This window comes from Diceros bicornis, chromosome 33 (genome assembly GCF_020826845.1).
Source record: "Diceros bicornis minor isolate mBicDic1 chromosome 33, mDicBic1.mat.cur, whole genome shotgun sequence".
Taxonomy (NCBI): domain Eukaryota; kingdom Metazoa; phylum Chordata; class Mammalia; order Perissodactyla; family Rhinocerotidae; genus Diceros; species Diceros bicornis.
The window spans coordinates 19,413,194-19,434,381 of NC_080772.1; the positions used below are offsets into that span (position 1 = coordinate 19,413,194).

Sequence of the window (21,188 nt, forward strand, 5' to 3'; positions counted from 1 at the left end):
GTTTACAGATCAAATTTCAAATACAACATAATAATATTCTGAACAGAGTTTCTAATTAGGTAAAGATAACTTTTCTTAATTTTGCCTTAAAAATACTTTATAAAATATTTCATAATAAAAGTGTAAAGAATAACACCACACCCATGCACCCACAGGTCAGCTTAAAATATAAAAGATTAGAAATACATTTGGAACCCTCTATAACTTTTTCCCTCTCCATTTCTCTTAAATTTAGACATCCCTATTCATGTCTTTATACTTTTACTACAGATATATCTGTATACCGAAAAAACATATAGTATTTTTTTTACATTTTTACCTGTTATAAATGGTATTATTCTGATTCCAGATTTCTTTTTTGCTAAATGTTTTGTTTGTGAGAATCATCAGAGTTGATGTGTGTAGCTCTAGAATATTTGAGCTGCTGTATAGTATTCCATTGTAAGAAATTTATTTCCTCTGATGATAGATATTTGGGTGTTTTAGTTTTTTTTTGCTTTTGCAATGTTGTTTTTATAGTTCTTATATATATGTCATCTTAGCACATGTGCAAGAGCCTCTTTACTGTTTAAAACTAGGGGAGGCCACTTCTGAGTTGCACATTTTCAACTTTACTATATATTGCCAAATTGTTCTCCAAAGGAGTTTTACCAGTGGCAGTTAAGAGAGTTACTATTGCTCTACAATGCAGTCTACACTATTGTCAACACTTGATATTGGCAGTCTTCTTTTTGCCAGTCAGACGGATGTGAAATGATATCTCATTGTTTTTGTTTTCCTCAGAGCTTTTTATTTATGAAAATGAAACAAAAAAGGATTTGAAAATAGATCAGTAGTTTCATCTCCTCATGTGTTTGAATTTGCCATTCTATGATTACTAGAGAGATTGAGAGTCTTTTCTTATTTATTGGCAAGGAGGAATTCCTTTCTGTTAATTGTGGCTTCTTAAATTTTGCCCATTTTTCCTTTTGAGTTGTGCTTTTATAAGTAATTTTTAGATACACATGTATTTCTATCAGATACTAACATTTTGTTGATCATATGTGTAGCAAATATCTATTCCCAGACTATAGCTTATCTTTTCTCCTTTCTGTCCCCAATTGTTTGTTTTTAATGATGTCTTCTAAAAAACAGAAGCTGTATATTTTTAATGTAGTCAAATGTATCAATATTTTTTGCTCATGTTTTTGTGCTTTTTGTGGTTTATTTAGTAACTCCTTACCTATCCTTATTTAACAGGAAGACCTGTATTTTCTTCTAAATGTGTTAACGTTTTGCTTTGCATATTTTGGTCGTTAATCTATTTAGAATTGATTAATGTGTAGTAGTGAGATAGAGATTCATTTTTATTTTTTTCCTATGGAGAACCAATTATCCCAGCACTATATGCATGGTTCTTTTCTTTTCAGTTCATTTATGTATCTATCCCCAGGTCAACACTTTCTTAATTAGTTCAGCTTAATAATATCTCTTTACCTTGGTTATTCTTGGTTCTTAACTCTATTTTCTAATTTTTTAAATCCTGGTAAAATATAATATTTATCATCTTAACCATTTTTAAGTGTACAGTCCAGTGGTACTAAATACATTTATAATGTTATAAAGCCATCACCACCGTCTATCTCCAGTACTCTTTTCATCTTGCAAAACTGAAATTCTGTATACGCATTAAACAATAACTCCACATTCTCCCCCTCTGCCCAGCCCCAGGCAAGCTTTATTCTTCTTTTTCAAAATTGTTTGGCTATTCAGGTCCCTCGAGATTCCATATGAATTTTAGGATAGGTTTTCCTGTTTCTGCAAAAAAACATCATTTGGATTTTGATAGGGCTTGCACTGAATCTGTAGATCACTTTAGGTAGTATTGACATCTTAATAATATTAAGTCTTCTAATCCATAGACATGGGATATGTTTCCATTTATTTATGTCTTCTTTAATTTATTTCAGCAATGTTTTGTAGTTTTCAGTGTACAGTAGTCCCCCCTTATCTCAGTTTTGCTTTCCATGGTTTCAGTTACCCACAGTCAACCCACAGTCCAAAAATATTAAATGGAAAATTCCAGAAATAAACAATTCATAAGTTTTAAATTGTGAACCATTCTGAGGAGCGTGATGAAATCTTGTGCTGTCCCGTTCCATCCCGCCCAGGATTGAATCATCCGTTTGTCCAGGGTATCCACGCTGTATATGCTACCCACCTCTTAACGTCACTTAGTAGCTGTCTGGGTTATCAGATCAAGTGTTCCAGTATCACACTGCTTGTGTTCAAGTAACCCTTATTTTACTTAATAATAGCCCCAAAGTCAACTTTATTATTAGTTATTGTTGTTAATCTCTTACTGTGCCTAATTTATAAATTAAACTTTACCATAGGTACGTTTGTATAGGAAAAAACATAATATGTATAAGGTTTGGTACTATCCACAGTTTCAGGCATCTACTGGGGGTCTTGGAACGTATTCCTTGCAGATAAGGGAGGACTACTGTATAAGTCTTTCATCTCCTTGATTAAGTTAATTCCCAAGTGTTTTATTCTTTTTGATGCTATTGTAAATGGAATTGTTTTTTATATTTTCTTTTCAGATTGTTCATTGTTTGTGTATAGACATGCAACTGATTTTTGTGTGTTGACTCTTTATCCTGCTACTTTGCTGAATTATTAGTTCTAACAGTTTTTTGTGTGTGGAATCTTTAGGGTTTTCTACATATAAAATCATATCATCTGCAAACAGATAATTTTACTTCTTCCTTTCCAATTTAGATGCCTTTTATTTCTCTTTCTTGCCAAATTTCTCTGGCTAGAACTTACAGAATGATCTTGAATAGAAGTTGTGAAAGTGAGCATTCTTGCCGTGCTGTTGGTCTTACAGGAAAAGCTTTCAGTCTTTCACCATTGAATATGATGTTCACTTTGGATTTTCATATATGGCTTTTATTATGTTGCGACAATGTTCTTCTATTACTAGTTTGTTGAGTGTTTCTCATGAAAATTCAGGTTGTTGAATTTTTTCAAATGCTTTTTCTGCATCAGTTGAGATGATTATGTGTTTTTTTCTCTTCATTCTGTTAATGTAGTGTATTACATCGGTTGACTTTTTTTTTTTTTTTTGATGAGGAAGATCAGCCCTGAACTAACATCCATGCCAATCCTCCTCTTTTTTTCCTGAGGAAGACTGGCCCTGAGCTAACATCTGTGCCCATCTTCCTCCACTTTATGTGGGATGCTGCCACAGCATGGCCTGACAAGCAGTGTGTCGGTTGCGTGCCGGGATCTGAACCCGGGCTGCCAGCAGTGGAGCGCGCGCACTTAACCGCTATGCCACGGGGCCAGCCCTGGTTGATTTTTGTATGTTGAACCATCCTTTATTCCAGGAATAAATCCCACTTGTTCATGGTGTATAATCCTTTTAATGTGCTGCTGAATTTGACTTGCTAGTATTTTGTTGAGCATTTTTGCATCCGTGTTCATAAGGGATATTGACCTGTAGTTTTCTTTTCTTGTAGTGTCTTTGTCTGACTTTGGTATCACAATAATGCTGGCCTAACAGGATGAGCTGGGAAGTGTTCCCTTCCCTTCAAGTTTTTGAGGCCGGCCCCGTGGCTTAGCGGTTAAGTGCTCACGCTCCGCTGCTGGCGGCCCGGGTTCAGATCCCGGGCATGCACCGACGCGCCGCTTCTCTGGCCATGCTGAGGCCACGTCCCACGTGCAGCAACTAGAAGGATGTGCAACTGTGACATACAGCTATCTACTGGGGCTTTGGGGGAAAAAATAAATAAATAAATAAAATTATAAAAAAAAAGTTTTTGGAAAACTTTGAGAAGGGTGAGTGTTAGTTCTTCTTAAAATGTTTGGTAGAATTCACCAGTGAAGTCATCAGGGCCAGGGCTTTTCTTTGTTGGGAAGTTTTTGATTACTGATTCAATTTCCTTACTAATTATAGATCTATTCAGATTTTCTATTTCTTCATGATTTATTGTTGTTTTGTGTTTCTAGGAATTTTTCCATTTCATCTAGGTTATTCAATATTTTTTTAAAATTTTGTGGTGTGTGTGTGTGAGGAAGATCGGCCCTGAGCTAACATCTGCCAATCCTCCTCTTTTTGCTGAGGAAGACTGGCCCTGGGCTAACATCCATGCCCATCTTCCTCTACTTTATATGGGATGCGTCCACAGCATGGCTTGCCAAGTGGTGCGTCGGTGCACGCCTGGGATCTGAACCGGCGAACCACAGGCTGCCACAGCGGAGCGCACGCACTTAACCACTTGCACCACCGGGCCGCCTCCTAGGTTATCCAATTTTTTGGCAGACAATTGTTTATAGTATTCTCTTATAAATCTTTTTCATTTTTGTAGAATTGGCAGTAATTTCCCCACTTTCATTTCAGATTTTAGTAATTTGAGTCTTCTCTATTTTTTCTTAGGCGATCTAGCTACAAGTTTGTTAATTGGGTTGATCTTTTAAAAGAACCAACTTTTGGTTTTATTGATTTTCTCTCTTGTTTTTCTGATATCTATTTCATTTATCTATGCTCAAATAGTTATTCTTTCCTTCTTTCTTCTAGCCTTGGGTTTAGTTTGTTCTTCTTTTCTTAGTTCCTTAAGTTGTAAAGTTAGACCGTTGATTTGAGATCTTTCTGGTTTTTTAATGTAAGCATTTATAGCCATAAATTTCCCCTTAGCACTGCTTTTGCTATGTCCCATAAGTTTGGTATGTTGTGTTTTCATTTTCATTCATCTCTAAGTATTTTCAGATTTCTCTTGTGATTTCTCCTTTGATCCATTGCTTGTTTTGGAGTGTGTTGTTTAATTTCCACAAATTTGTGAATTTTCCAACTTTTCTTCTGTTATTGATTTCTAACGTCATATCCTTGAGGTCAGAGAAGACGCTTTGTATGATACTATCTTTTTAAATATATTGAGACTTAATTCGTGGCCTGGCATATGGTCTATCCTGGAAAATGTCCCACATGCACTTTAGAAGAGTGTGCATGTTGTTGTTAGGTAGTGTTCTGTATATGCCTGTAAGATCTAGTTTGTTTATTATGTTATTTAAGTACTCTATTTCCTTAGTTATCTTTTGTCTGGTGTTTTATCCATTATTTGTCTGGTAGGATGTTGAAGTCTACAACTATTATTGTAGAACTGTCCATTTCTCTCTTCATTTCTTTCAGTTTTTGCTTCATATGTTTTGATGGTCTGTCATTAGGTGCGTTGTCATTTTGTTATTTATTTCCTATATGCCTTGTAGCTTTTTCGTCCCTCATTTCCTGCCTTACTGTCTTATTTTGTGTTTAGTTGATTTTTTTGTAGCGAAACTTTTAAATTCTTTTCTCATTTCCTTTTGTGTATATTCTATAGCTATTTTCTTTGTGATTACCATGGGGATTACATTTAGCATCCTAAAGTTATTTCACTCTAATTTGAATATATGCCAGCTTAACTTAAATAATATATAAAAACTCTGCTCCTTTACAGCTCTGTCCTCACCCCTTTTGGTTGTTGATCTTTGTACATCTTTATACACTGTATGCCCCAAAACATAAACTAACAATTCTTTTAAATGCATTGGTCACTTAAATTATGTAATAAAATGTGGAGTTACAAACCAAAGTTACGATAATGCTAGATTTTAGACTCATTATTGTTTTTTTAATGTATTAGTATCTTAAATCATGGAGAAAAATTAAAAGTGGGATTACTAACCATTGTTACAACAATACTAGCTTTTATAATTGCCCATGTATTTACCTTTATTGAGATCTTTATTTCTTCATATGGCTTTGAGTTGTTGTCTAGTGTCCTTCATTTTACCCTGCTGGGCTCCCTTGAGCATTTCTTGCAGGGCGTAATAAACTCCCTCTGCTTTTGTTTATCAGGAAATATCTTAATTTCTCCCTCACTTTTAAAGGACAGTTTTTCAGGTATAGGATTCTTGGCTGGCAGGTTTCTTCTCTTAGCAATTCGAATATATTGGCCCACTGTTTTCTAACTTTGAAGCTTCTGATGAGTAATGTGCTGATCATCTTGGTAAGGAGTGCTTGTATGTGATGAGTCATTTCTCACTGCTTTCAAGATTGTTTGTCTTTTGAAAGTTTGATTATAATGTGTGTCAGTGTGGGTCTCTTCAAGTACATCTTACTTGCAGTTTGTTGAGCTTCTTGCATGTTATATTCAAGTCTTTCATCAAGTTAGGGAATTTTTCAGCCATTATTTCTTCAAATATTTTCTCTGTACCATTCTCTCTTTCTCTGTCCTCCTTCTGGGACTCCCACAATGCATATGTTGATCTTCTTGATGATGTCCAACAGGTCCTTAGGCTCTGTTCACTTCTCTTCAGTCTTTTTTCTTTCTGTTTCTGGACTCAATGATTTCCATTGTCCTGTCTTCCAGTTCACTGATTCATTCTTCTGCCTGTTAAAATCTGTCTTTGAAGCCCTCTAGTGAATTTTTCATTTCAGTTATTATACTTTTCAGCTCCAGAATTTCTTTTTAGCTTTTCCATCTCTTTATTGATATTTCCATTTTGTTCATACATTGTTTTCTTAACTTTATCCACATTTTTTTTTAGTTCTTTGAACATCTTTAAGACAGTTGTTTTAAAGTCTTTGTCTACTATGTCTGGCATCAGGTCTTTTTCAGGGACAGTTTCTGTTGATTTATTTTTTTCCTTTGAATAGGTCATACTTTCTTTCCCATTTCTTTGTATGCCTTGATTTTTTTGTTGAAAACTGGACATTTGAATCTAATAATGTGGTAACTCTGAAAATCAGATTCTCCCCCTTCCCCAGAGTTTGCTGTTTTTTCTTATTGTTTTTGCTTCTTTTGATTGATGTAGGCTCTCTGTGCTGAGGATCAGCCTGAGGTGTAAACTTAAGGTGTTCTCAGGTCATTTATGAGCCTGAGCTTTTCTTTGGGCATGCAGAGTCACTTTCTAACTGTCGCTTTATATGCAGTTACGTTTTAATGTCCTAGTCTTTAAAGTCTGGCTTCCAAAGAGGGAAAAAGAGAAAAATGAAGGGGGGGCACTAGCCCTTTAAATCCCCTGGAAGTCACTTCAGCTGGAGGGGGAGGGGCTTGCAACAATGGGGAGAGGTGCAACTTCTTTATCTGCATCTCTGTGATCAGAAGCAGCAATCAATGATCAGAGGACAGATCTTTGATATTTGCTTTTTGCGCACCTTGGCTCCTGCAAGCTGTGTGTAAGGTGCTCCAGAAACCCCTGCACAGCTTCCTGCCCTGGGGTTGGGTGTGGGGAATGGGTAGCTGCTGTAGAGATAAGAGCTGAAATTGACCAAAATTAACCAGAGTTTACTGTCTAAGCCTTCCCCTGGAAGTTGTGAGCCTTCAAGAGACTCCAGCCTTCTAAAATAGTTACACCAGACAGATTCTGCCAGTACAGTTCATGTCTTGGTGGGGAGACAGGTGCTTCCTACTCTGCCATATTCCCAGAATCCTCTCCTCTGTAAGTCTTTCATATACATTTTAAAATCAACTAGTCATGTTCTATGAAAAAATCCTGTCAGGATTTTGTTAGAAATTGCATTGAATTTATAAACAATTTGTGAAGCACTAACATCTCTCTAATATTGAGTCTTCTCTTCCAGCACTATGGTGTGTCTCTCCATTTTGGGAGTGCTTCTTTAATGACTTTCAGTCGTTTTATAATTTTCTTCTAAGGCCGTGCTTAAGTTTTTTAGAGTCAATATTAGGGATCATATATTTTTGTTGATATTGCAAATGTCATTCTTTTAGGAATTAGATTCTCTGTAGCTAGTAAGTAGAAATGCAATATTAAAAAATAGTTAAAATATTAAAAATATTTTTAAAATATTATTTCTTTGGCTCTTATTTTAAAATTTTAGAACTTTTTCTGGAAATTTCAAATATCTTTTTTACACTGATAACTGTGGTGAAAATGCACATCTGAAAGAGGTTATACACCTCGGAGTTTCTCTCTTACAGCTGAGGCAGGAGAGTTAGTCTACAGGTGGCCATTTGGAGCAACCCTGTACTATGAAGGACATGACCAGTGGGAGACAGGAGCCACTAAGGATTTATTCTCCCTTCTTTCCCCCATGGACTTTTTGGGGAGACAGCCATTTCAAAAAGTCTCTCTGAAAACATGCTGTGGTCTTCTGGGTTACAAATGCTCTTATATTTGCTCTCCTTCCCTCTCTGCCTCATTCCTTTTTTCCCTCTCTCCTGCTTCTCTGAGATAACAGCCCCTCAAAAAGTAAAAGTATTATACCCAAAAATGTATTTTGGCTTCAGGCTCTGCTTTCTACCCTGGGCTACAACAGACAAATTTTGGATCATCTGAATCCTCATCAGTGACCATGCTATAAATGGATTTTGTCTCTAGGTTTCAGTGCACAAATTGGTGTTTGGATAGTAATAAACTTAAGTCAGATAATTGGAAAAGGAAAGAGGCAAAGGTAATATATAAATAAAGTAGTTATTAAGGGGAGGCCAATGAACCTCATCAGCAAGCTAGAGGAAAACTTTCCAGGGGCTTGAATATGGAAAGGGAGAGAACTGAATCAACGCATAACACACAATAATAAGAGACTGTTAACTCAAAAGAACCTGCATTGTAGCAGTCAAATCCACAAGGGAGGATTGAGTTTCATCAAAACACCACCATTCATCCTGTTAATATAATTTTAATTTAAACTTCATTAGTATTGTAGTTTATTTTAGAGAAATTATAAGCGTCGGGAGTTTAAACTGAACCTAGTTTGGATTTGGATACATTTTAGAATATTATAATAAAAATAATTATGTCAACATAATTAAGGACACACTTGTGGGGTGTTCCTTGATTTTCTTCTAAAAGAGGTTCATTATTTTCTCAAGTTTGAGAAACTGCTTTTTCATAATTTTTCCTTACTAGATATCTCTGTTATCGCGGGGCTTCACTTGGTAGGATATCTCTCTCTCTTCAGATGGCCAGTGGGAGACAGTTTAGAGCTGCTTTACAGGCGCTCTGGGAATCCACTGTAGTGGACCCCTTGGCTTTCATCTCTTTAGGCTCCTACAGGCTAGATGCGGTGGACGTTTCCGAATTCAGTTTTTCTATTTCCCTTAGTTAGCCCCAGGCTCAGTGGCTTCCAGAAGCTCTAAATCGCTGGCTCCCGCTCTCAGACTTCCCCCCTTTCAAACTCAGATCCACGCCCACAGATCCCACTCCCTCAGCTCCGCAGCCACCTGTGTCTCCCTCCTCTAGAGCAAACGTTTCCCAACCTTGCCTGATTCTAGCCATTTGTTTATAATAGACTTCCAGACTGTTTTTCTGGAAATTCTAGATGTCTAGAGATAAGGCTTAGGGATCTGCATTTTAACAAGTGGCCCGAGAAAGTCTTACTGGCAGGCAAGTTTGAGAAACGTGGCTCTAGGGTTTCCTCGGTTCCCACGTTTCTTCCCTGAAGTTATCTCACCGCTTGCGGGATAAGCCGGGTCAGTCACTGTGACTTGGTAAATTTCGCCGGCGCCAGGTTCCTCAGCAGCCGGGTTGCGGTTGCTGGGCGACCAGACTCTTCTGTTGGGGCCGCGGCTCAAGGGAAATCTCGCGAGGTCTATGGAAGCTCCCTCCGTTGTGGCCTCACGTGTCGGGTTCTCTGTGACACTGCAACCGGGGATTGATGGTGGACCCTAGGCAGCGTGCGATTGGAGGCTGGTTAGCAGGATGAGGCCGTAAGGCATCGGTCACATTAGCCTTTTAGTGGATCAAGCAGTCTCAGAATAATTTTTGGCAGGCCACCATTTCCCCCTACTGGATTATCCTTGCCATCAGCATTTGAACGTTTCAGTGCCCAATAACCACCTTTTCCTGGTAAAGACCAGGAAATGAATTCTCTGAATGAAAGTACAGCCCATACTCCACCTTTTCCTCAGATAAAATCCAAATTTCTTAGGGTGACATTCCAGTCCGTTCATTTTGAACAGCCTCATTGCTTGCCTCTTGCCCTCTATACTCCAGTATTCGAATGTGGCATTTGGCCCAATATGCACTGTTCTAAAAAAAATTTCCTCTCTCCCCTCTGCTCCTCAAGGTAGCAATAGGACACACTTTCTTTCCTCCTTAATTCTTTTTTTCTCTTTTAACATTCAAGGACTCAGTTTGGAATTTCCGCATCCTTTCTGAAGACTTTCTAGATAGTCTTGTTAAGTAATGCTCCTTTCTGCCCCCCAAACTGGGATATATTAAGTTTTTTAGCATAGCACTTATCACACTACTATATGTTTTTTACTTACCTGTATCTCCAGTAAGATGGTAAATTCTTTGAGGGCAAGGATTATGTCTTTTACTTCGCTATTCCCAGGACCTAGCAAAGTGCCTTGTACATTAGCAGTCACTCCATAAGTGTTTGTAAAATGAATAATTTGTAAATGAAGGAGAAGAACAGTGGAACAAAGGAATTGACATTTACAGTGGAAGGACTGGGGCTCATTAGGGATATGGTAAAGTGAGCAATCTGGATGTAAGGAACAGTAGAAGCTGGAAAACAGTAACAGCTGTGATCTTGGGGGAGAGGAGGCATGCTGGAAAGGTTGCCATTGCTATTCCTTGAACAAAGAAGCATCAGAGCAGAAGTTTGTTAGAGTTACAGGGCAGCTTAGAGCCCATGTGGACAGTTTAACTTGCCATTTTGCAGATAAGGAAATTCCCAGGCTTAGAGAGAGGAAGATATATGCTTAAGGTCACACCTGAGGTGGCAGAGAGGGAATTTATGCTTGGGCTCCTGACTTCAAGCCCGGGTCCCCTTTCCTTATATCTCACTGACCATTACAGTAAGAGTAGCATAGGAAGAAGGACCAGGGGGTGGGGACAGATGAACTCTATCTCCATTCAGGACTAGTTGCTAAAGTCCAGTTGTGACACAGTCTTGGCCTGGATAAGGGTGAAGGCAAATAAAGTGACAAGGAATGAACAAATTTAGGAGGCATCTTGGAGCATGATTTAATAGAGTGAGATTGAGTAGGATCAAGGGAGGGAGATGTTGAAGATAATTCCCAGGTGTTAGCTAGGATAAAGGAACAATACTGGAGAAAAGAGAGGTGGCAAGTAATTTGAAGGGAAGTAGATAAGTTTGGTTTACATGTGTTAAGTGTGAGGTGAGATAGGTTTAATAGTTTCCAGAATATATTGAAACCATGAGGCCATAAATGGTAGTGAGGGAGAAAGTAGGGAGAAGAGAAATAGCAAGTCAATAACTATGCCAACTAATTTGGATGGGAGAGGAAGCAAAGCTGATTAAGACGTCAGAGAAAGATTCATCAGAGGTGAGATTTGTTCTAAGAAGAACAAATAATAATTCAGTGATTCAGAAACTAATAATTTAGATTGAGACACTGGGAAAGAATTTAAGGAGGGGATACCTAACAGAATAAAAAGCTGCAGAATGATATGAAGAAGTAAAAGAATGGTCAAAATAATATGGCTAAAACACTATGGCACAAATCAGATGCCCTTATCTGTTTTATAAGTTATTCATTTGGGAACAACAGCTTCAGCAGTGTATTCAGGGCCATCCCATTGCTCTGTGTATCACTTAACAACTTGCCGCTAACATTACTTTGCTAGAAACATGTTTAGCAAGCCTCATTGAAAACCAGTTGCTCTGTTAATTTTTGTTTTATAACAATTTCATATATCATTATAAAAAGGAATATAGTTTCATCTAAATCTATATCCCAAAATATTTAATAGTGGTTATTTCTTGGTGGTGGGAATATGGCTTTTTATTTCTCCTTTTTTTTAGTAATAAGGTTTAAAAAAATGATAAAGTTATATTCTGAAAGTTCATTTTGGATTCTCCTTTTCATAGAATTGAAAATCTCTTTGTGACTGCTGGTACTTAAAATAGTTTAAAATGGTTGAATTATTAATTGGTTTTTTTTTTAATGCAACAAGTTAAGTTTAACAGACAGTATTTTCTCTTTAAGATGTCAAATATAATTCCTGTCTAGTGGCACACAGTGTTAAACAATCATCTGTGTATTTTTCTGTGTGGCAGAAATTTGGCAGACTACAAGCAAGACTTGTCTTCAGTGCCACATTTGTAAGTTCAGCATAAAATACTCTAAGATTTACACTTTGACAGACGTTAAGAAATTTGTATTTGTAGGAAAAAAAAATGTTGTAAGGTCTTGAGAATAATTGTAAAAGCCCCTTTTGGAAGAATATGCTAAAAAGCACATTTTAAAAAGTCTCAACTAGAGTTTCCAAGTAACTTGAGACAGAAACACACTTTTTATTTCATGTATTGTTCTATGTATCTTTGTCAGTCAGTATATATTTCCTGACCTTCCAGAATAATACTACACAGCAAACAGTTTAATGATTAGTTACTGTCATTGAGAAACCAATAAATTAAAGGTCCCAGACATGTATATCATCACATAACTCCATACAGAAAAATTAGCATTTATTGGAGTTAACTCCTCTTTTTGTCTTGACATTATAGGTTGGTAAATATTAGTGAGTATGGTAGGCCGACTTCTAAGATGGTCTCAATGATCTCACCACCTGGTATTCATGCCCTTGTGTGATCCCCTCTCCTTGAGTGTGGGATAGACATAGTAACTTGTTCTAACCAATAGGATAAGGCAAAGTTGATGAGATGTCATTTCTGCAATTAGGTTACAAAAGATTGTGACTTCTTTGTTGCTAGCAGACTCTATCTGTTGCATTTTTGGCTTGTACTCTTTGATAGCACAAGCTGTCATTTAGGAGAGCCCCATGTGGCAAGGAACTGAGAATGGCCTCTAGCCAACAGCTAGTGAGGAACTGAGTCTCTCAGTCCAATGAGAGACTAAATGCCAACAACTACTGTTTAAACTTGGAAGGAGATCCTTCCCCAGTTGAGCTTTCAGATGAGACCTTATCCCTGGTCAACACCTTGATTGCAGCCTTTTGAGAGACCCCGAAGCAGAGGACCCAAATTCCTGACCCATAAAATCTGTGAAATAAATGTATATTGTTTTAAGCCACTAAGTGTTGGGGTAGTTTGTTATGCAGCAGTAAAAAGTAATACAGAGAGCAATGGAAAATTTCTTTAAGGAGGGAAGGTTTACTTAGAGATTTGGGATATGATTCCCATTTTCATAGGACGTTCTAAGTGGAAGCTCAGAGGAGGGAAATCAAAGTGACTACAGGAGGTTGTAGCTTAGCAGGAACAAAAGATTTCTTAACAAGTATCCATTTATAGAAGCTGCAAGTTGTAGAATCAATACAAAGGAAGCCTTTTTGTTTATGGATGAGGCAGTTTCCATTCAAGGTATTACTCTTGATTTCTGTAACCTGAGGATGATCTTTCAGAGACTTTCATGGCCTTTTAAGGCTATGGTGTACACAATATGGGTACCAATAATACATAATTTTTTGACTTGGTAACTGATTTATGTCATTTATTATATAATGTATTCTATAAATGTAAATTATTACTACATAGGTTCTATATAAAATAATCCAAGGTTCAAGACCTGAGTTCAAGACCTATGCGTCCAGCTACCTGCTAGACATTCATTCCACCTAGATATGAATGTCCTAGAGGCAATGAAAACTGAACCTGTCAAGAATAGAACTCATTTTCATCCTGCACAAATCTGACCTGCCTCCTCTAGTTCTTGTCTTGCCCATAGTCCACCCTGCTACACAAAGTAGAGCTCAAGAGCCGTCTCCAGTACTCTCTCACATACTAGTACCCCCACATTCAGTTACCAAGTCAAGTTCACTTAATCTCAGGAACTACTTTCCAATCCGGCTGCCTCTCCACTGCTCCCATCACTACCTAAGAGTGGATGTGAAAGGACTTTGTCAAGTTCTATTATTTTTTTAAAGTTCTATTAATTTTAATACACAAAGACTTTCTCAAGTTGTATTTTTTTGTGTGTGTGCGGAAGATTAGCCCTGAGCTAACACCTGTTGCCAATCCTCCTCTTTTTTTCCATGCCCATCTTCTTCTACTTTATGTGGGACGCTGCCACAGCATGGCTTATCACTTGATAAGCCGTGCATCGGTCTGTGCTCGGGATCCAAACCTGTGAACCCCTGGCTGCCAGAAGTGGAGTGCGAAAACTTAACCATTACACCACCGGGCTGGCTCCTCAAGTTGTATTTTTAAAGTTCCATTATGTTTATTATACAAAAACTCTTTTCTAAAATGATTCACTTCCACTCTCAGCAGAGGGTCAAATTGTAATTTAGTCATGTGCCGTATAACAGCATTTTAGTCAACGAAGGACTGTATATATGGTAGTGGTCCCATAAGATTAGTACCATATAGCCTAGGTGTGTAGTAGGCTATACCATCTAGGTTTGTGTAAGTACACTCTGTGATTGCACAATGACAAAATTGCCTAATTAACGCATTTCTCAGAACGTATCCACGTCGTTAAGCGACACGCAACTGCAAGTATAACGTGTATGAGATGTGGCTGTAAATTAAAGTATCTAAGCTGAAAATCAGTTTCATTACCTTAAAATCACATTTATATTATACAGTTAATATATACTATAGTAAAAATGTTTTCTGAAAAGTATTTTTGTAAACATCGCCACTGATGTTTAAATTTAAGTAATGTTTTATCTTTATTTCTGAAACATTTATTGTCGGTAGAGTCTAATATTTTAGTTTGAGTCTTTCAGGAAGTATTTGCAAGAAAGGGACTTATAACTTTAGAAAAAGTTTAGATTAGGTTTCAGGAACAGTTCATTGCTTATGTTTTAGGAATTAAAAAATAAATTGTCTTTTGAACCAGGGGTGGTGAACCTCTGTATTCTAATAGAGATCCAAGACTTTGCTTAAGTTTATCAGCCAGTAATAAGTTCAGCAAAAGTTTAATTAGTTGGTGATGGATTTAGGCTAAGAGCAAAACTCAGCAATGTAATATACTCTGTTCTTGTGTCTTACAAAATAATTTGCTAAAATCAATGAAAACATCTGTATATCTGTATTTAATTGCTTTATTTTTTTGGCTCCTCTCTGTGTTTTTTGGTCAGCTTGTTTGAAGAGAATTTCATTCCTTTCTGCTTATTTTTGAAAATGGCTGGTGCTTTTTTACTAGTGTGTGGCCTTTTGCTTATTTCTGCAATAGTGACCTTTGATTGAAAAATTTAAAAAAACTTTTTTTACTCTTGTTTTAAATCTGTTGAGAAATTTGGGGAAAGAAATTCATTTTATAATAATCTTACGGTGCAACAAACATCAGTTTCCCATAAAAAGGCATGAACATATTTAATTTTGTCATTCTAAAAACACTTATTGTTAATGTTTCTTAAAAGCGAATTGAAATTTCCTTTGCATTTATTTCTTCATTGAACAAATTTTTACCAAGTGCGTACTATGTGCCATTGTTCAAGGTGCTGAGGATGCAGAAGTTAATTATACTAAGTCCCCACCCCATGGAGCTTACAATATAGTAAGGGGAGATAGACAGTGAAAAAGTAATTCAGTGACCAAGGTAATTTCAGATTGTGGTACATTCGGTGAAGGAAATAAATTGGATAAAAATACTGTGTGTAACTGGGGTGTAGAAGTGAGGAGGCAGGAGGGAAGGGAAGAGAGATGTTTCCTTGAGATGAGAGAGACAGGCAAGGCCTCTCTGAGGAGGCAGAATTTGAGCTGAGACTTAAAGAAGGAGCAGCCTGATGAGCCAGGCCTGTGAGAGCCTGTGAGGAAGTGTTCCAGGCCCAGGAAGCAGCCAATGTGAAGGCGTGGAGAGGGGAAAGAGCTGGATGAGCATAAGGACCCAGACGACAGTGTGGCTGGAGCATAGTGAGGAGGAGGTTAATAGAATGAGAGGAAAGCAGGAACCAGATCAGCCCTTAAGCCACAGTGAGAAATCTGGATTTTGATATATAGCAGCCTTTAACTCATAAGGCAGAATGTAAATTTTCCTTTTATTAATATGAAAACTAACTATTAAATTTAGAGCTTAAAGGAGAGAACAGTTGCCACTTTATTATGAGTTGAAATTCAAAATCTTGATTGAAATGTAGTGTCCTTGTAGTGTGATATTAATGTGATGAATATAGTATTATCAAAGATGCTTTTAGAAATCTGATAGCGGAGGCCTGAAAATTAGAAAATATAATTTCTACTTGCACTCCCAAATCTCATATTTAATATAGATTTTGTTCCAGTTTTGCTCTTTACTGAAATAGGTAAAGCATTTGTTAATAAATTATTTTTAGATCTTGGGATAACTAGAAGTCCATAGTGTTGGTGTCTGTCTAAATGAATTACCATTTCAATAGTCCATAGTTCCTTAGTTTAAGTGACATAATGTTTTACCTTAAATATTAAGACTAGTTAGAAAGTTTAGAAATAATCTCTCCTAAAAAGTAGTGTTCGTGTATCATTGTCACCTCAGGAACATACCAAATTAACTTCTCTGAAGCTATGGGACATTTCAGATGGTTGTAATTATTCAACATGGTGTGTCCTCATATATAAGATCATAAATTAATTTCTTATTTAGTCTAATTTGTGTTACTTTATTTAAGCCCGGAATCTTAAGATAATAGCCTCTAGTATTCTGGAAACACATGCAAGAAATGATGGATGGATTACATAGGAATTGAAGTAAAAGATTAAAGCTAAACACATACATGTTTTAAAGGATTTATTTAGTATCATCACTAATAAAATAATAAATAAAATGATATGAGGATGGAATATGAAGTAGCAAATTCTAGGAACAAAAATAAATCATTTAAATTAAACAATCATTTGGAGATGAGCTTATGCCAACTAATTTTTCAGGAAGGTAAGTAGTTTAAAGTAATGACTTTTAGTGGTAAACGTATTCATAGTATGTATGATAGATGTATGTATGATACATACATACATACATGTATGTATGATAGATATTTATAATCCTCTAAAATCTAACATGAAGGTCACAGAGCTCTATTCTACACAATATACTTCTTTGTGCATATGCCTCTTAGGTTATGAAAAGTACAACTGTAGTTCATCAAAATGTGCCCCAAGGCACAATACCATTTTACTCAGTCATTAGAAAGCTCAGCATAATTGCTTAGTATAATCCAAAGAAAATATGAGTACTGACATCAGGGACTCTCCAATTTGTTAGGCAATTGTTTCATAATTTTTGGCACCAAGATAATCCATATGTTGAAAAAGCAATTAATCATTGGTGTTAGTTATTAAGCTATGATTTTAGCTGTTTCCTCCCAAATTTGATCCGAAATGACAGAGTTCCTTATTTTATTTTTGTAATATTCTGATTTCTGAGATCAAAAGTTGAAGTATGCCAATCTGGTTATAGTTGCCCTGAGTTTCGTGTTATTAGTTTTCTAAAATAAGTAGATCATAACTTTATATTTACAAAGATAAATGGTATTTCTTCCACTAATATTTGTATAAAAGGTTTAGAAACCTTTAGAAACTTACAGACTCATTACCTCAGAAGTCCTTAAACTAGTATTTTGGCCCCTAAAAGGTAAATTTATTGCTGTTGGAACTTGTATTGAAAATAGGCCAAAATGAGAGAACACACAACTAGATTTTCAATTTTCTAGCTAATATTTTACAAACATAGTGACATAGACATATCAATTATTAAACAGTGAATGAAATAATTACCTCATCATAATTTGAACATAATCATCTTTTATTTATTTTATGTCATAAGGATCAGCAAAAATAAGAGCCATCATTCTGTGTAGTATATTTTCCTATATTAAAAAAAAACACCAAACCCACATTGCTTACCCATGTATATGTCTTTGGAGTTTATAGTTAAAACAATCCAGAAATATAGAAAGAAATGTTGGAAACTCAACAGTCTGTGTTCGGTTCAGTTTATTCAGCTACATGTGGACACAGTGCAGACTTCGCAATATAAATGAACTCTTCTCTGCATGCATGACTTATGCATCTGTACCTCATCACTCACAGAACAGTTTTTGGAAACTCTGAACCTCTGCACTATGCAGCCCTCCAACTCCCAAATTTTTTCTCTAATTCATTGTAAAGTTACTTATGCTCCTGCTCTTCTGTGTTTATTTTCAAGTGGCTGCACTATTGGGTAGTTTGTTATTCTATTGTGCAATGCAGGGATTTTTCAAAATCCCGAATACCAGATAGTCATACTAAATTGTGACACAATCTTCACACTTGATCCCTCAAATGGAGCACACGATCTTTGGTCTCAGCGCTTGTTTTCCAAATTCAGAAACAATGGAGCACAAACAGTTTCTCTTCCCCTGTTGGCTCTTTGTTCTTGGCAGTACTACTGATTTCAAAATAACAATTTGTGTGGTATCTTATTTTAATCAATAAATAAAACATGTAGAATGAAGTACTCAAATAACTGGACAGTGTAACCTAAAAATGGTACTAAATGCATACATTCTCCCTCTCTCTATATAAAGAGAGAAAGTTAATGTTGTTGAATTGTATGGAACTAGGACCTTGAGATACTAAAACAATCTGGAAAATTTGGAATACCTTTGATTCTGGGATCTCACTGTACCCTTAACTGGTCCCAATCCCCATTCCATATCCACTGATTTCTCTCTATCTCTGCTCCAGCCTGTGCTTCTGGCTCTAGTTTTATTACTTGGGCATGGGGATTAAGTTTTTGATGACGATTGACATTTCCTGTATATTATCACCAAGGAGCTTGAAATTATCTGTGAAAAAATCTGAAACTGAACAAAAAACAGACTTCACTTAGAAAATGGCCTTTTCAGCTCCTGAATAGCTCAAGGCTGTAAGATAATACTTTGCAGGAAAAGGCAACCCCAATTCATGACTTAGTTTCTGAATGATGGCTGCAAATTAAACCCTGATTTCCTGAAAGCTCAATATTATAAATTGGCCAAAAGTGATCATGACAATATATTAAAATTTAAAGTTATACTCTAAAAATATTTGTAAAGGATCTTGCTTTTTAATAAAGTAACTACATTTACAATAAAACACAAATGCTCCTTTCTGGGGCTATTTTTGCCTAGGCTAGACCGTTGAGTAGAGGGGACATTGTTGGTTGTCTCTGTAGTATCATTTAACCGCTCAGTGTTTAGTAGTTATGCATTTTGGGTGTTATTGATCTCACTCCCAGCTCCAGGGGTGGCCCTTAATTGGTCTAAACCAGTCACTATATATAATCCCAGGGGTGGGCTCATAACCCAAGTTAGAGCAATTGGAACCTTATTTTGACAATCGTGAGCAGCTCTTTCCCCCTAACTGGATGCTTTGGTGTGCAGCCAGTTTGGGGGAATCTAGCGTGAGGGTTAGGTCAATATGTGGAGGGCAGAGCTGAGAACCATAACAGGAAGCCTAATCCAACTGTGCCTAAGTCAAATATGATTCGGGACTCTGGAGTTAGATGAGTCAACAAATTCTTCTTATTGTTCAAGCAACTGGTTTTTTTGTTGTTACTTCCAACCAAGGCATCATAACTGAAATACTGAGACTTCTCAAAATGAGTCCAATGAAGTTAGGACTGAAAAGCTTTCTTTTCCTGATAATTCTCTCTATTGTTAGCATAGGCATTTTCCATCACACCAAGATGTCTTAATTGATGAGGTCACCAATGTCAAATTAAATGGGGATAACTGTATTCAAGTCTTGGAATGAAAACTGCTAGTATGTTTTCATGGTGACTTCAGTGACTCCTTACTATTTCATGTCAAAATCTTAACCATTCAACCATGTTTGTCAGAGAAACCTCAACAAGCTTATCAGTGTTCCTAATTGAATGGCTCAATACGGTGTTGGTGTTGCTGAAGGCTGTGGCAGCAAATACATATTTTGGCTGCTCTTTGGGGGAAGTCATGATTTTTCTTTTAAAGGGCATAAAAATGGAAGTTCGGTTGAGCTATCTGAAATTGGGGATGCCTGCTTTTATTTAAAGGGATATAAAATAAGACCAAAATGCTAATAAAGCATCAACTGTCTGAGAAAGTATGTGGATACTGTGTAATGTTAGTTGGCTTCCTCATCTTACCAAAGACTGCCTCATTGCCAAATCTAATGGCTTTGTTTTCCCTGACCTCTTGGCAGCATGTGAAGTCAGTGGTAAATTACTTCTTAAAGTTTTTCTTACTTCTCTGTTCCTGTGGTCTCTTCTTCTTCTGCCCATTTTTAAATTTGATGTTTCCACGATTCATCTTGGGCCCTCTTCTCACTGTTTATTTTCCACAGTACATCTCATCTGCTCTCATTCAGCCTTCATCCCCAAATCTCATAGCAGAATGCTCTTAGAAACATCAATCTAGTATATTTCTGCTCTTTAAAACTCTTATAATTCCCCATTGCTGTTATGATCAAGTTCATAAGGCCCCTGCAGGATCTACCCTCATTTTACCTATTGAAGTCATCTCTTGGCACTCCCCACATCCTACTCGACACTCTCAAGTCTCACTGAATCGCAGTTCTTGAAGATTCTAGGTTCTTGCTCTCTGCCTCTGGCCTTCCACACATTGCTGTACTCTCTGCCTGTAAAAGTAATTGCCTCCCCATTATGCTTTTTCTGGCTAGTCCTCTTATCTTTAAAATTTCAGCTTAATGTCAGATTACTTCCTTCAGGAAGCTTACTGTGGTAACTCCTCTCTGGGATAAATGTTCCTCCTGAGAGTTCCCCAGCACACTTTATTTCTCCCTTCACAGCAGTATACTTAGGTTCTTGTTAACTTAGCTTTAGCCTCCATGGTAAGTTTTGTGAGGATGGTGGCCATGTCTATCTTGTTCAGAATATCTCTAGAGAATAAAACTGGGCCTGGTTTAGTAAAGGCACTTGATGAATATTTGAATGACTAGATACCCTGTGCTAGGCTGTGTCTCAAATAAGTTATTTGATTGTCAGGAAAATAATTTATGGTGTGACTTGGTTAATGTTTCATAGGAACATAAAAACATTATGTTAAATTATATTTTTATTAATGGACTGTCAAAAGAAGGTATAGGCAAATTGAAAAGTGGCTCTGACAATCAGTATGGCAAGTGAAATGCTGAAATTCTTTGACTAATTTAGACAGACAAAACTCTTTAAAAAAAGAAAGGTTCTGGGCCGGCCCCGTGGCTTAGCGGTTGGGTGCGTGTGCTCCGCTGCTGGCGGCCCGGGTTCGGATCCCGGGCGCGCACCTACGCACCGCTTCTCCGGCCATGCTGAGGCCTCGTCCCACATACAGCAACGAGAAGGATGTGC

General features: G+C 36.9%; 1 protein-coding gene across 3 annotated transcripts in view; it reads left to right on the forward strand.

The window, feature by feature from the left end:
* The window catches only part of CSPP1 (centrosome and spindle pole associated protein 1), a 233,987-nt gene that overhangs the window by 50,073 nt on the left and 162,726 nt on the right, over positions 1-21,188 (forward strand). The gene's annotated exons all lie outside the window — the stretch shown is intronic.